We start from the raw sequence: 17,889 nt of genomic DNA, 5'->3' as shown, positions 1-17,889 counted from the left end.
TCTATTATAAATCTACACGAGATCTAATAGTTAGTAGTTATCAGTGCTATACTGTTGAATTCACACTAGACTGCCGTGTATGTTTTAACACCTATTTGATAATATACCAATGTCTCCATGTTTAACAATTGAAGAGGTTTGTGTAGATACCATGTCGGGTCTATGCATGAATATAACAGGAACCATTCTGTTTTCCCTTGTACGTGATCTCTTGAAATAAATCGGCATCACGTCTTTTTACATCTGTTTCACAGTATAATGATTGTATACTAAAGCCTCCCGTGGTGGGGTATTGTGAATCAATGTCTTCGGCTTAATGATTAATTATCATGTTGCCAATATTCTTATTGTTTCTTAAACCAATATCTGGTTTGGATTTAGATATTTTTTTTTTTTTTTTTTTTTTTTTTTTTTTTGGCAATCGGATCTTTCCGAATTATATACCAAATTTTGTTATTACCGTGTTAAGATATTCAAGATATTTCTGCCACTTGTTTTCTAATATTTGGTTTCTTTCGAAGTTGCTGTCTGCATCTATGCTAACTCAGCCTAACTGTATTTGTTAGGGAGGAATCCGCAAGACATTTACACTTTAGACCGTATTTATACGTTTATCTTATAAGTACATGTTGCTATTGATTCTAAGAATTCTAGAACCTTCAGAAGGAATGAAAACAATGTACTATTTCAAATAGTTGTTCACTTTGTTCACCTTCTTCATTAAATATATTAAATCCATCAATTCTCATTGTTTAGTGGAATTTAATATTATTTTCGTAGGGTATTTTTCTGTTTTATGTCTATAATTATGGTTAAATATAGCAATATCAGATATTTCCAGGGAGGCAACTCTGCCCATTGAAACGCCAACGATCTGTTGCTAGTATAATAGTATTACTTTCGTTGTTCATTGACAATCATATTTATTTGTTATTAGTTTCCATGTAACCTTCAACGGCTTGACATAATAATTATTATCGATATTAGTTGCTTAACGTCCTGTTGCCAATATTTCATGTATGTTTAGGACTGTGATATAGTGATGACATAAGGTTGTTTGCTAGTATAATAGTATAACTTCCATAGTTCGTTGACAATCATATTAGTTGTAGTTAGTTTCCATGCTACCTTCTAAGGTTTGACATGATACAGCGATACATTAACGATTTTTGGTTGCTTAGCATCCAGTGGCAAATATTTCATGTATGTTTAGGACTGTGATATAGTGATGACATAAGGTTGTTTGCTAGTACAATAGTATAACTTCCATAGTTCATTGACAATCATATTAATTTGTAGTTAGTTTCCATGCTACCTTGTAAGGTGTGACATGATGTAGCGATAAATTAAAGTTTTTTTTTTTTAGCTGCTAATCATCCAGTGGCAAATATTTCATGTATGTTTAGGACTATGATATAGTGATGACATAAGGTTGTTTGCTAGTATAATAGTACAACTTCAATAGTTCATTGACAATCATATTAGTTTGTAGTAAGTTTCCATGCTATCTTCTAAGGTTTGGCATGATACAGCGATAGATTAAAGATTGTTGGTTGCTTAGCCTCCAGTGGCAAATATTTCATGTATGTTTAGGACTATGATATAGTGATGACATAAGGTTGTTTGCTAGTATAATATTATAACTTCCATAGTTCATTGACAATCATATTAGTTTGTAGTTAGTTTTCATGCTACCTTCTAACTATTTGCCACTGGATGCTAAGCAACCAACAATCGTTAATTTATCGCTATATCATGTCAAACCCTAGAAGGTTAAACTAAGATAAACGTATAAATACGGTCTAAAGTGTAAATGTCTTGCGGATTTCTCCCTAACAAATACAGTTAGGCTGAGTTAGCATAGATGCAGACAGCAATTTCGAAAGAAACCAAATATTAGAAAACAAGTGGCAGAAATATCTTGAATATCTTAACACGGTAATAACAAAATTTGGTATATAATTCGGAAAGATCCGATTGCCAAAAAAAAAAAAAACAAAAAAACTAAAAAAAACAACTATCTAAATCCAAACCAGATATTGGTTTAAAAAACAATAGGAATATTGGCAACATGATAATTAATCATTAAGCCGAAGACATTGATTCACAATACCCCACCACGGGAGGCTTTAGTATACAATCATATTACTGTGAAACAGATGTAAAAAGACGTGATGCCGATTTATTTCAAGAGATCACGTAAAAGGGAAAACAGAATGGTTCCTGTTATATTCATGCATAGACCCGACATGGTATCTACACAAACCTCTTCAATTGTTAAACATGGAGACATTGGTATATTATCAAATAGGTGTTAAAACATACACGGCAGTCTAGTGTGAATTCAACAGTATAGCACTGATAACTACTAACTATTAGATCTCGTGTAGATTTATGATAGATTAGATTACGAGAATAAAGACAATAAGTCTTTTCATTATATATATGAATAATTAACCAAAGGTGCTGATCTACTTGGTCAGTTTCTTTAGTCTGTAAAAAGACTAGCTACAACGTAGACCTATATGCACGTGTAGTTAATAAATTAAATAAAAAAAACTGTTATGAAACAGACACACATCTATCTATGATACTAGATACGAAATAAATAGCTAAAGGTCGGCCTCTGATGAGGGTTTACCTGGGAATACTCCCGAAAGAACCCGAAACATTGCATATTAAATTCTAAAGAATTAAGCAATAAAAAGTACGTAGTGTCAGATCAGAAATATTGATACCATACCATGAATAAGTGGGTTTATGGTCTTTTTATAAAACAATTTGATAAGGTGAATATTTCACTAGTTGTGATCTCACCCGTTGAATCAGGTTCTATTTAATTATAGAATTTTTGATCCTTATTTATGCTATGGTACGACGTATTTCTGATCGAGAAACTACGTACGACACTATACTATATGCACAATGTAATAGTATACAATTCTATATGTATATAATACTGTACATCTTTCTTTATGTATATAACACTGTACATCTTATACAATATACATGTAACTAATTATGAAAATAACATAGATCTACTATATAGCTATCACTATTTACATATGAAACAAAGATATACCTGAAACAATAAAGTAATGAATAAAAAAAAAATAAAATAAGACAGAAACAAAATGTATGTATATAACATACAAGACACTGATATATATATATATATATTGGAAAATGATACCGAATCATATTTGACTGAAACATGGAAGTTATACTATTATACTAGCAAACAATCTTATGTCATCACTATAACATAGTCCTAAAACATACTTGAAATATTTGCAATTGGACGTATAGCAATCAACAATCAATAATTCATCACTATGTAAAACCTAAGAAGGTAACATGGAAAATAATTACAAACTGATATGATTGTCAATGAACTAGGGAAGTTATACTATTATACTAGCAAACAACCTTATGTTATCACTATATATATCATCGTCTAAAACATACATGAAATAATTGTCACTGGACTTTAAGTCACCACAATCAATAATTCATCGCTGTATCGTGTCAAACCTTAGAAGGTAGCATGGAAACTAACTACAAACTAATATGATTATCAATGAACTATGGAAGTTATACTATTATACTGGCAAACAACCTTGTTTCACCACTTTATGTATCATAGTTCTAAACATACATGAAATATTTGCCACTTGATGCTAAGCAACCAACAAATTTTTAATTCATCGCTGTATCGTGTCAAACCTTAGAAGGTAGCATGGAAACTAACTACAAACTAATATGATTGTCAATGAACTATGGAAGTTATACTATTATACTAGCAAACAACCTTATGTCATCACTATATCATAGTCCTAAACATACATGAAATATTTGCCACTGGATGCTAAGCAACCAACAAATCTTCAATTCATCGCTGTATCATGTCAAACCTTAGAAGGTAGCATGAAAACTAACTACAAACTAATATGATTGTCAATGAACTATGGAAGTTATACTATTATACTAGCAAACAACCTTATGTCATCACTATATCATATCCTAAATATACATGAAATAGTTGCCACTGGATGCTAAGTAACCAACAAATCTTTATTTCATCGCTGATTCATGTCAAACCTTAGAAAGTAGCATGGAAACTAATTACAATAATATGATTGTCAATGAACTATAGAAGTTATACTATTATACTTGCAAACAACCTTGTTCCACCACTATATGTATCATATTTCTAAACATACATGAAATATTTGCCACTGGATGCTAAGCAACCAACAAACTTTAATTTATCGCTGTAACATGTCAAACCTTAGAAGGTATCATGAAAACTAACTACAAACTAATATGATTGTCAATGAACTATGGAAGTTATACTATTATACTAGCAAACAACCGTATGTCATCACTATATCATAGTCCTAAACATACATGAAATATTTGCCACTGGATGCTAAGCAACCAACAATCGTTAATTTATCGCTATATCATGTCAAACCTTAGAAGGTAGCATGGAAACTAACTACAAACTAATATGATTGTCAATGAACTATGGAAGTTATACTAATATACTAGCAAACAACATTATGTCATCACTATATCATAGTCCTAAACATACATGAACTATTTGCCACTGGATGCTAAGCAACCAACAATCGTTAATTTATCGCTATATCATGTCAAACCCTAGAAGGTAGCATGAAAACTAACTACAAACTAATATGATTGTCAATGAACTATGGAAGTTATACTATTATACTAGCAAACAACCTTATGTCATCACTATATCATAGTCCTAAACATACATGGAATATTTGCCACTGGATGCTGTATCATGTCAAACCTTAGAAGGTATCATGAAAACTAACTACAAACTAATATGATTTTCAATGAACTATGGAAGTTATACTATTATACTAGCAAACAACCTTATGTCATTACTATATCAGTCTTAAACATACATGAAATATTTGCCACTGGATGCTTAGCAACCAACAATCTTTAATTTATCGCTGTATCATGTCAAACCTTAGAAGCTAGCATTGAAACTAACTACAAACTAATATGATTGTCAATGAACTATGGAAGTTATACTATTATACTAGCAAACAACCTTATGTCATCACTATATCATAGTCCTAAACATATATGAAATAGTTGCCACTGGAGGCTAAGCAACCAACAATCTTTAATCTATCGCTGTATCATGCCAAACCTTAGAAGGTAGCATGGAAATTTACTACAAACTAATATGATTGTCAATGAAATACGGAAGTTGTACTATTATACTAGCAAACAACCTTATGTCATCACTATATCATAGTTCTAAACATACTTGAAATATTTGCCACTGGATGCTTAGCAACTAACAATCTTTAATTTATCGCTATATAATGTCAAACCTTACAAGGTAGCATGGAAACTAACTACAAATTAATATGATTGTCAATGAACTATGGAAGTTATACTATTATACTAGCAAACAACCTTATGTCATTACTATATCATAGTCCTAAACATATATGAAATATTTGCCACTGGAGGCTAAGCAACCAACAATCTTTAATCTATCGCTGTATCATGCCAAACCTTAGAAGGTAGCATGGAAATTTACTACAAACTAATATGATTGTCAATGAAATACGGAAGTTGTACTATTATACTAGCAAACAACCTTATGTCATCACTATATCATAGTTCTAAACATACTTGAAATATTTGCCACTGGATGCTTAGCAACCAACAATCGTTAATTTATCGCTATATCATGTCAAACCTTAGAAGGTAGCATGGAAACTAACTACAAACTAATATGATTGTCAATGAACTATGGAAGTTATACTATTATACTAGCAAACAACATTATGTCATCAATATATCATAGTCCTAAACATACATGAACTATTTGCCACTGGATGCTAAGCAACCAACAATCGTTAATTTATCGCTATATCATGTCAAACCCTAGAAGGTAGCATGAAAACTAACTACAAACTAATATGATTGTCAATGAACTATGGAAGTTATACTATTATACTAGCAAACAACCTTATGTCATCACTATATCATAGTCCTAAACATACATGGAATATTTGCCACTGGATGCTGTATCATGTCAAACCTTAGAAGGTATCATGAAAACTAACTACAAACTAATATGATTTTCAATGAACTATGGAAGTTATACTATTATACTAGCAAACAACCTTATGTCATTACTATATCAGTCTTAAACATACATGAAATATTTGCCACTGGATGCTTAGCAACCAACAATCTTTAATTTATCGCTGTATCATGTCAAACCTTAGAAGCTAGCATTGAAACTAACTACAAACTAATATGATTGTCAATGAACTATGGAAGTTATACTATTATACTAGCAAACAACCTTATGTCATCACTATATCATAGTCCTAAACATATATGAAATATTTGCCACTGGAGGCTAAGCAACCAACAATCTTTAATCTATCGCTGTATCATGCCAAACCTTAGAAGGTAGCATGGAAATTTACTACAAACTAATATGATTGTCAATGAAATACGGAAGTTGTACTATTATACTAGCAAACAACCTTATGTCATCACTATATCATAGTTCTAAACATACTTGAAATATTTGCCACTGGATGCTTAGCAACTAACAATCTTTAATTTATCGCTATATAATGTCAAACCTTACAAGGTAGCATGGAAACTAACTACAAATTAATATGATTGTCAATGAACTATGGAAGTTATACTATTATACTAGCAAACAACCTTATGTCATCACTATATCATATTCCTTAACATACATGAAATATTTGCCACTGGATGCTAAGCAACCAAAAATCGTTAATTTATCGCTGTATCATGTCAAACCTTAGAAGGTAGCATGGAAACTAACTACAATTAATATGATTGTCAACGAACTATGGAAGTTATACTATTATACTAGCAAACAACCTTATGTCATCACTATATCACAGTCCTAAACATACATGAAATATTGGCAACATGACGTTAAGCAACTAATATTGATAATAATTATTATGTCAAGCCGTTGAAGGTAACATGGAAACTAATAACAAATAAATATGATTGTCAATGAACAACGAAAGTAATACTATTATACTAGCAACAGATCGTTGGCGTTTCAATGGGCAGAGTTGCCTCCCTGGAAATATCTGATATTGCTATATTTAACCATAATTATAGACATAAAACAGAGAAATACTCTACGAAAATAATATTAAATTCCACTAAAGAATGAGAATTGATGGATTTAATATATTTAATGAAGAAGGTGAACAAAGTGAACAACTATTTGAAATAGTACATTGTTTTCATTCCTTCTGAAAGTACGAGAATTCTTAGAATCAATAGCAACATGTACTTATAAGATAAACGTATAAATACGGTATAAAGTGTAAATGTCTTGCGGATTTCTCCCTAACAAATACAGTTAGGCTGAGTTAGCGTAAATGCAGACAGCAACTTCGAAAGAAACCAAATATTAGAAAACAAGTGGCAGAAATATCTTGAATATCTTAACACGGTAATAACAAAATTTGGTGTATAATTCGGAAAGATCCGATTGCCAAAAAAAAAAAACAACAAAAAAACTAAAGAAAAAACTATCTAAATCCAAACCAGATATTGGTTTAAAAAACAATAGGAATATTGGCAACATGATAATTAATCATTAAGCCGAAGACATTGATTCACAATACCCCACCACGGGAGGCTTTAGTATACAATCATTATACTGTGAAACAGATGTAAAAAGACGTGATGCCGATTTATTTCAAGAGATCACGTACAAGGGAAAACAGAATGGTTCCTGTTATATTCATGCATAGACCCGACATGGTATCTACACAAACCTCTTCAATTGTTAAACATGGAGACATTTGTATATTATCAAATAGGTGTTAAAACATACACGGCAGTCTAGTGTGAATTCAACAGTATAGCACTGATAACTACTAACTATTAGATCTCGTGTAGATTTATGATAGGTTAGATTACGAGAATAAAGACAATAAGTCTTTTCATTATATATATGAATCATTAACCAAAGGTGCTGATCTACTTGGTCAGTTTCTTTAGTCTGTAAAAAGACTAGCTACAACGTAGACCTATATGCACGTGTAGTTAATAAATTAAATAAAAAAAACTGTTATGAAACAGACACACATCTATCTATGATACTAGATACGAAATAAATAGCTAAAGGTCGGCCTCTGATGAGGGTTTACCTGGGAATACTCCCGAAAGAACCCGAAACATTGCATATTAAATTCTAAAGAATTAAGCAATAAAAAGTACGTAGTGTCAGGTCAGAAATATTGATACCATACCATGAATAAGTGGGTTTATGGTCTTTTTATAAAACAAGTCGATGTCAAGTTTTTAGAAGAAACTTTACTGCTGGTGGATTATTTCCAGAGAGCATCATTAACTTGGTAGCTTTATGCATGATGAAACCAAATAATACAAAGAACAAACCAGCTGGGACGTCGCCCGGGTTACCAAGGTCCTCTTTTGCTGCACGGAACACTGTAGCATTTGATTTGACGTATGTTCAGCCAGAAGGTAATTACTATTTTAAAAATTCAGATACTTTTCATATATTAAAGCCATGTTGCGTTAATATTCTCGACTGTTTACCTATCATTTTTTCTTGTAAACATAAAAAGGGAAAAAGGAGCACGTGGAAGACATGTGATATGTTAATCACAACTCCTGATTTTACGTCAAGTAATTTAATAGCTAGAACGTATTATACTAAATCTTTCTAGCCTTGCGACTGTTCCACGGACAATGTCGTGTACGGAATATAATGTACTTTGTGTGGACTACTTTATGTTGGTGAAACTCGACAAACTTTGCATAAAAGGATGAATCAACACCGGTCTGATAACAAAGATCCGCAATTCAGGGTTCTTTATGACCATTTTAATCAACCGGACCATGATCCTTCTTTCTATATGAAAGTACGCATCATCGAGAACATTTATCACCACACAAATAGCCCTGTACTAAGTAATCTTTTCCGAAAAGATAGAGAAAATTTCTGTATAAGGGAATTAGGTACAGCAATGCCATATGGTTGGAATGATAATGTCAAAGGAGTAGGAAGTTTGTCAAGTTCTGCCTGCAGTGATGTTAATGTAATATGTTTATTTATTACTCCCTTACAACAACAACGTAGTCATGGGCAAAAACATTACCATCGGCCTAATGTAAAAAAAAATCTACTAATTCTAGATCCCCCTTTGGGAGGTTTTGTAACCTTCTTTCACATCTTCATCATCCGATAGGGTTACATTACATTAGAACTATTCTTTTTTCACAGCCTGTTAATTTTCTTAAATGTTTGAGAGATTCTGCACTTGCCAAAGGATGCTTCTTACATTTTCTCCAATATACAGACTTGTCAGTATAATTTGTGATGTAGCTCTTTTCCGTCTTTTCAAACTAGTAAGATCGAAACCTTTACATGAGGAAAAGAGGAAATTTCTTCCTGTTTACTTTACCAATAGAGGAATTGATGTAATCAACATCTGCAACGTTCTACATGACAAGGAGGTAATATCTAAAATTCCTTTTTATTTTCAAAATCATTCTGTTCCAATTGTATCCTACAGTTACACCAAAAAGCATTGCACCCGAAGTATTTAACTGTAAAAAAGCATTGCAGGACCTTGATTTAGAACAATACCTAAAAAAAACCTCTGACATGTGACTGTTCCCACTCGCCTTATAATTACAGCCCCTCTGGCTATGTTATTACTGGGGATCTAAACATAATTCAACATGAAAATCTCCGGAAGGTGATTCCTCATGGTCCTAAGTTTAGAGAACCCGAACACATCAATTGGAACCATAACTTCAACATAATTATGGATTCCATTGAGGACTACGCCAGAGCTTGGGCTAAACGAGAAGAAGTTGAACTGGACACTTTGTCAGAATGGGTCAAACAATCAGGTCTCTGATTAAACGTCGCATTCATAAGTTGAAAAACTGTGTGAATGATCGACCAAAGTCCGATTTCAGAGACAAAGAGGCTGTGAAATGTCTATCATCTCTTCATGATAAGTATGTTGTTGTTCCTGCGGACAAAGTTTCAAATAATATTGTCTTTGTATGTAAATCGCATTACTACGAATGTCTTGTAAAAGAATTAGGAACAAATGAGCACTCAGGTAATCCCACACACAAAGACATATCATTTGACAAGGATGAGATTTTGGCGAATCATAAGTCTTTTATGGCTTCAATGAACATTACATTGAACAACAATTTTCACAGAGGACTTACCGTGTTTGTATTGGATCTGTACCTAAGTTTAACAAATTTCCGTACAAACAACGGTACATTGCCGGCTCATCTGCATGTTCCACTAAAGAATCGTCCATTAGATTGACTAAAATTATGTCCGCTGTGAAAGAGAGTCTTCAGAAATACTTTGAAACTGTTTATTCGCGTAGTGGTATTTACCATATGTGGATTCTAAAAAATTCTAAAGAACTTCTGGATAATTTTAAATCTCGGTCTTTTTCTGAAATAAGTTCTATCAAAACTTTTGATTTTTCAACCCTGTATTCCACCATTCCCCATGTGAAATTGAAAAATCGCCTAAAAGAAATAATCCACAATGCCTTTCAACATAAAAATTGTAGCATACGCTATAAATTTATTACTTTAGGATACCATAAGGCATATTTTGTTAATAGTGAACAAAAGGGTAAAACATGTTACACGGAGGAACAAGTGATCAGTATGCTGGAGTTTCTTATCGACAACATAATTATTGAATTTGGAGGTAGAATTTTTCAACAAATTGTCGGCATTCCTATGGGAACGAACTGTGCGTCTCTCCTTGCCGACCTGTTCTAATTTTTTTATATGGATTGGAGTTCCTTCAGACACTTGTCAAAAACAAGAAGATCAAAGAAGCCAGATTATTTAATTTCACTTTCAGATATATTGATGAAGCTCTTTCCATCAACAATCCGAATTTTTCTGATTGGGTTCCATTAATATATCTCCAAGAACTATAAATTAAAGAAACAACAGACACAGCTTCCTCCGCCTCATTTTTAGACTAATACCTCAAATTTGACACACACAGTCATTCCAGTACCAGATGCAATGACAAACGAGACGATTTTAATTTTGAAATTATCAATTTTCCCCACCTTAGTAACAATATACCAACTTCACCTGCATATGGGATATACATTTCCCAACTTATTCGGTATTCAAGAGGTTGTAGCTCCTACTCAGACTTTGCAAACGTCACGAGTGTCTGAACAGAAAGTTGATGAACCAGGGGTATGCCAAAGAACGTCTCGTCCTTATTCCAAAAAGGTTCATCGGAAGGTACGAAGGCCTTGTTAATAAATATTCCGTATCAACTGCACAAATAATACATGATGGTCTTGAAGTATAGATTCTGTGTACTGACGTTGTTTATCATCTTAATAACGTGGTTTAGTGTTCTTTTTTTTGTCTTTATAAGTATTACTTTTATTGTTGGTCTGTTTTTGGTGATATCCATTTGACGTGACTCTGTACTTATGCATCCTGTCATTGTGTTGTTTGTATTATCTTTCATTTTTGCTTGTGTGCTTTGTCCATGTGACTTTTTGTGTTTCTTTGATACATATGACGTGGCTCTGTACTTTAAACATCCCGCCATTGTGTTATTGTTCTACTATATTTTTTACATACTTTGAACGACAAAATTATTTTATATATCTACCTGTGTGACGTTTACATTTTGACGTCAAACACGCGATTCTACGCCAGAGTTAATGTTAATCTAACCATTCGGTCCCAGTACTAACAATCTCTCAATCCTTTATGGGCTGATTTAACTTACATAATTAAAGTACATAAATAAGTAAGCAATGAATGAGGTTGTTAAATTTGATATATGCTTTTTTGTGCTGTTTTGTTAAATATTTGTTTGTTTTTGTTGTGATTAAGATTGTGACACGGTGTTGACTGCTGAACCCCTATTTTGACATGTTTACCTATTATATAAAAAAGAAAATGTGGTATGAATGTCAATGAGACAACTCTCCACAAGAGACCAAATGACACAGAAATTAACAACTATTGGTCACCGTACGGCCTTCAACAATGAGCAAAGCTCATACCGCATAGTGAGCTATAAAAGGCCCCGAAATGACAATGTAAAACAATTCAAACGAGAAAACTAACGGCCTAATTTATGTACAAAAATTGAACGAAAAACAAATATGTAACACATATACAAACGACAACTATTATGTCTGTTTTGTTCAGGCATCGTTGTCAGTATAATGGAATTTAATGCGACTGTCATACATGTGAGAGGTTTAGCGTTATTAAACCAGTTTTAATCCACCATTGTCTACATAAGAAAATGCCTGTACCATGTCAGGAATATGACAGTTGTCGTCCATTCGTTTGATGTGTTTAAGCTTTTAATTTTGCCATTTGATTAGGGACTTTCCGTTTTGAATTTTCCTCGGAGTTCAATATTTTTGTGATTTTACTTTTTAGATTAATACAATTTACACTTCATAAGATGTACGGGAATTATCAAGTTTTGGCTGTGTCTATGTTTCAAGAGATATATTGACGTGGTCTTTGAACGTTATAAACAAGAACAGTCATCTGACCTGTTAACTTGTTGGTGGTTTCCGATTCGTTATTGTGACATCGACTCGGTGTCGACTTGCAAAGACAGCTGATACATGTGAAGCAGCGGGAGAGGCTTACCCTGTCGACACACCCGGTGTCGTTTCTTTTTAACTTAATGCGACTGCCTCAGGTTTTACTGTTATTTTGAAATATATATCATATATGCAATGACGAAATTTGAACTATGTAAACCAACTTCTTTTACATTTGTTTTTGTATGTGTGTAAATCTGACAAATGATACAAAACTGATTGCTCTCCCCGTTCCAATGTATATTCCTAACGCGTAATATGTAATGTTTACAGAGGCCATACGACAGATACAAAATACAGATACAGATGCTTTGTCTGCAAGTAAGTGTGATATTATCATGATTATTTGTACAAATTACAGTTTGGAGTAATAATGGATACAAAATACAGCCTTTAAAATATCATATATACCTACCTTTAATGTTCATGCTTTTTATCATAACGTGTTTGAAGAACTAGAAGATTGCTAAAAAATTACTCGGGAATGATTGAATGGCATGGAGGGTGATGTTATATTATGTGTTGTTATTGTTGTTTGTCGTTTTGTAGTTTTTATGTTTAAACTAAACAGAAATATTCTTTTCACAGAAAAAGAATCAACTTTAAGTTTGAAAAAAAAATACAAAAATGTATTATTTTCAAACTTTATTAAAAATTATCAACAGCGAATAATTATAATTAGTACTGTATAATGGTTGAAACTTTGCAAAATTATATTTGGATTTAATGATCATAATCTTTTTTGTAAACTCGATTGAGAGTGGAATTCTATATATCACTCTTGTTCACTTTTTCGATTTTGGAATACTTAGTTTTCAGTGCTGTGGATATTCTTGATTGGTTTGGTTTACTGGAAACTGATGAATCAAATGTAATCTGGTATCTCTTATGAGTTTTGTTTACGACTAAGTCGATGCCACTGCTGGTAGAAATTGCGTCCCGGTGCTGCACATACTCATTTGCATTATCGACAATCTTGTATTGAATGCACTGTTTTAATTTATTTTATTTGTTTGTGTGATTTGCATTTAATTATAAAATCTGTTGAGTACTTTTTCGTTAAAATATCTTTAAACTTGCAATGATTTTACTTTCAGGACAGAAATTATTTCAGAGTAATTATCTATATTTAAAAACAAATACGCAAAAACTATACAAACCGTGACCTTCTATATACATGAAATGCAAATTACCTGTAAAGACTCATTTTAATTGTTAAGCAATAATGATTAATAATCTAATATAATACCATGCATAACTGTATAAAATTACGAGCATGTACTATGGCTCTTCTAATGAGACAAATATCCACTAAACCTAAGAACAAGAATATATAGAAAAACATTATTTTAAATTTACATAAGTAAACAAATATTCATCATATTAAAATTTATAAAAATGTATTAAATATCCGTGTGTTGTACATGCGTGTCTGGACTATCTATCATCAGGTTTATATCTTGTTATTAAAAGTTTGAATTGTAAAACAATACAAATGTTGAAGTGCTGAAAAATAAATAGATAAATACATTGTTTAATATGTTTTTAATACTTTCAAAACATATTATGTTAATTTTTTTATCCTGATGGCGTTCAATGTAGACATGCGAAATTGACATTCCTACTGCATGTGTACTGGTCATGTTTTAATCGGGCATATTGGCATCGTAAAGAATTAAACAATATGATATTAGTTGTTAGGTATAAGCCAGACTTTCGATTTTCCAGCACATCAACTGGAAGAATAAATTAAGGTTGCTCATTATGCTCATGGATACAGTTGATGATTATGCCACATAATGTGTACCTAAACTTCACAACAACCGCCTGGTATCTATGATGAGTTTATTTATCACGAACGAACTGTTTCGGTTCTTGTACATCCCTGGCTTTCAAATATTCGGCTTTGAGCGTTGTTGATGAAGGTAAATCTAGAAAAGCCCTTCGGACGCATGAAATCTATAACGTGTTGTTTTATTTTATTTTTTAATGTATTGGCGGGTAGGATAGATATTCGACTAAACACATTTCTGAAATTTATAGTACCATTCTTTCTACAGTACAATATGGCTTTCTTTAATATTATGATGAGGCATATTGAACCAGTAACGTCAATTAGCTGTGGATTATCAAATATTGCAAAAAAAAATTCAAACTGAAACCTTGTATATTGCAATTTCACATTTGCACATTACTGTTGCTCTGGTTTTCTTTTAGAAATTGGAAAATTAGAGTCGGTTTGATACAAAGGATTTCACGTGCATATATTAAAGAGAGACAAAAGATACTAAAGGGAAAAAGTAAAATAACAAAAATACCGACCTCCGAGGAAAATTGTAAACGGCAAGTCCCTAAGTAAATGGCAAAATCAAAAGCTCAAACACATCAAACGAATAATATATATATATATAGCTCCAAAATAACAAGAACCCGTATAACAACTGATCTAACCAGTTATAAATAACATATAAATATAATAACTATATTAAATACAGGGGAAATCCCTTACTCCATATACCAGAATTTCAAGTGTAACTTGCTTTACTATATGTTTTGCTATGTATTGATGTATTTTTGATGTTGTTTTAGGAAAATGAGGTGAGTATTGTTTTCTTTACTTTTAAGAGATGCGTTTATGACTATACAATCATATAATTTTATTTGTTTTCAAATTTGTACCGCTGTGTTTATTTTCACTGATTAATCACTTGACTTCCGAATGTCAAATTCCATTAGAACGAGTATCTGACTTTCAGACTCATTCATATTTTGGATACATGTATCTATAAATGATATAACAAAAGGCAACAGTAGAATACCTCTGTTCAATAGTCATAAATGATATAAAAATTTGAAAACTTGTTGATGTGCCTTACATATCATAACGAAGGATTTGTTACATAAAATCGTTTTGAACATCAGTAGACTACTGCCGACTTAATTTGACTGATTATTTATGTCTTATGTAGATATATACCAGGATTAAAGTTTTGAACGCCAAACTCTGGTTTCTCCTACAAAAGACCAATCAGTGACGCTCGAATCAAAAAAGTAAAAAAGGCCAAATAAAGTACGAAGACACGTATAGTGAACTTAATGGTACGACTTGGGTATTCAATTTTTTTCATTTTTCAAAAACTTGTTTCGCATTCTATGATGTGTATAAAAGAGGGTCGAAAGATACTAGAGGGACATTCAAACTCATACATCGAAAATAAACCGACAACGCCATGGCCAAAACAGAAAAAAGATAAACAGACAAACAATAGTACACAAAACACAACATAGAAAACTAAGTACTAAGCAACACGAACCCCACCAAAAACGTCGTGTTGCTCATGTTAGTACAAACCCGGTAAATAGTCTAATTTATAAGTTACTTCGTCTGTTAGTTCCCACAGTGTTAAACATCATCATGTATTTTATGTACATGTACTTACAAATTTGAAAACTATTTAGTTTTAATAAAACTAACATAAGTTGAAACAATCACAGATACAGTTACTATTGACGCACGTTCTCCTTTATACCAAATTAGTTGTCAACACAATAAATATAATATATTGCGACTGATTAAAACTAAATTGAGATTAGGGTTAACATCTTCAATGAAAATAAACAAAATAGAGAAAAAACTCTGGTGTTAGTATAATGATGAGAAGATGTGGTATGATTGTAAATGCGAGAACTATTACCCAAACGACAAAAGATGTTAGCAACAAAATGTCACAGTACGGCCTTCGCCAATAGGCGAATTTATATTGCAAAGCAAGCCATAAAAGGCCCAGACATGACAAACAAGAAAACAAACGTTATGATGTATGTTCAACCAATAATCGAAAGACAGATATGACAGCTAATCGGTCGATAACTACTGAAATTTATGCCCCTGACTCTGAGCATCGATTGACTACTTCTGTTTATCTTTCGACAGGCACATACAGATCGTTTCGGCGTTATACATGTTTTTGAGCGCTCAACCATCTCCTAGCCTGGGGTAGTGCACAACAAATACAAAATCTCAAATTGTGTTTAGTAACAATAAGGCAAAAGAAAAAAATTACAGATATAAAATGGTAACTGATGTATTCTCAAAACCAATTACAACAAATAAATATGTTATGTTTTCCAAGACGACAACATTTAACCTTTGGTTATATACCGTAACTGAAAAATGTTCATTGTATCATCAATTATTCATTTAGTAATTAATTTTAACTAATGGTAAGTCATTGGTTTAAATAGTTGATAGTGTCGGACAATTGCTATAGATTTAACAAAAGGAAGGGGCATCTCGCTTGCTTTGTAAATGATACGTGCAGATAACTTAAACTTTTGAGAGCTTCGATGGGTTTTTGTTTTTCAGGGTTGCTTTTTCAATGTTTACAGTTACCCACAAATATTGATAGCATTCCTTTATTTTAAAGAGCAATTAGCGTCAACAAAATTAACCATGTCTGTTCTAATTGATATCTTTTTTCAGTCAAGCCAGTTAAGGTGGTACCTAACACTACAGGGAGATAACTCTGTAAATATCAGCTAAACGTTTTAATCACGTTGTATTGTTAAGGAAATATTAAGCTTCTCAATGATCAAAATTAGTGTTTGTCAAACTGCTATATAACCAATGAAATTTTTCTGATAAAGTGGTTGGTTCAAATTTTTTGAAATTTTTATATTTTTGTCAAAGGGTCAAAGTAAACATTTTGTCAAAATTTTATGAAAATTAAACGAGCCAAATTAATATTAGTCAAGGTGTTGGGTACCACCTTAACGGTGAAACCAAGATAGATGGGGTCCAATAACAACGTAGTTGAGTTCTAATGTCCTTTTGGTAGCCTTCGCCTCCCTTTAACATAAATTAGGTGTCTTGTAGTCACTGGTATGTTTTGATGTTCATTGTCACATCTTGCATTCATAAAAAATAAACTTCAGAAGAATATTCGAAGATTTAAATTACTCATTCATGTCATTGGGATAATTTAGTGTAGCTTTTTTCTGAAAATAATTGTCACATTTCTGGAACCAATGTATCATCAAAATTTATGCTCATAGTAAACCGTATATTATTATACATTTGTTATTGTTGTTTCAGCATTGCCGAAAGGTGAGTGCATTTTTGATATTTTGATTTGTAAATTTTTAGACATATGTTACAAACCTTGAAATCTATATTAGAATAAGAAAA

Source organism: Mytilus californianus, unplaced genomic scaffold (assembly GCF_021869535.1).
Source record: "Mytilus californianus isolate M0D057914Y unplaced genomic scaffold, xbMytCali1.0.p SCAF_9, whole genome shotgun sequence".
NCBI lineage: Eukaryota > Metazoa > Mollusca > Bivalvia > Mytilida > Mytilidae > Mytilus > Mytilus californianus.
The sequence above is the reverse complement of the archived record's forward strand: the minus strand, read 5'-3'. Positions refer to the sequence as shown.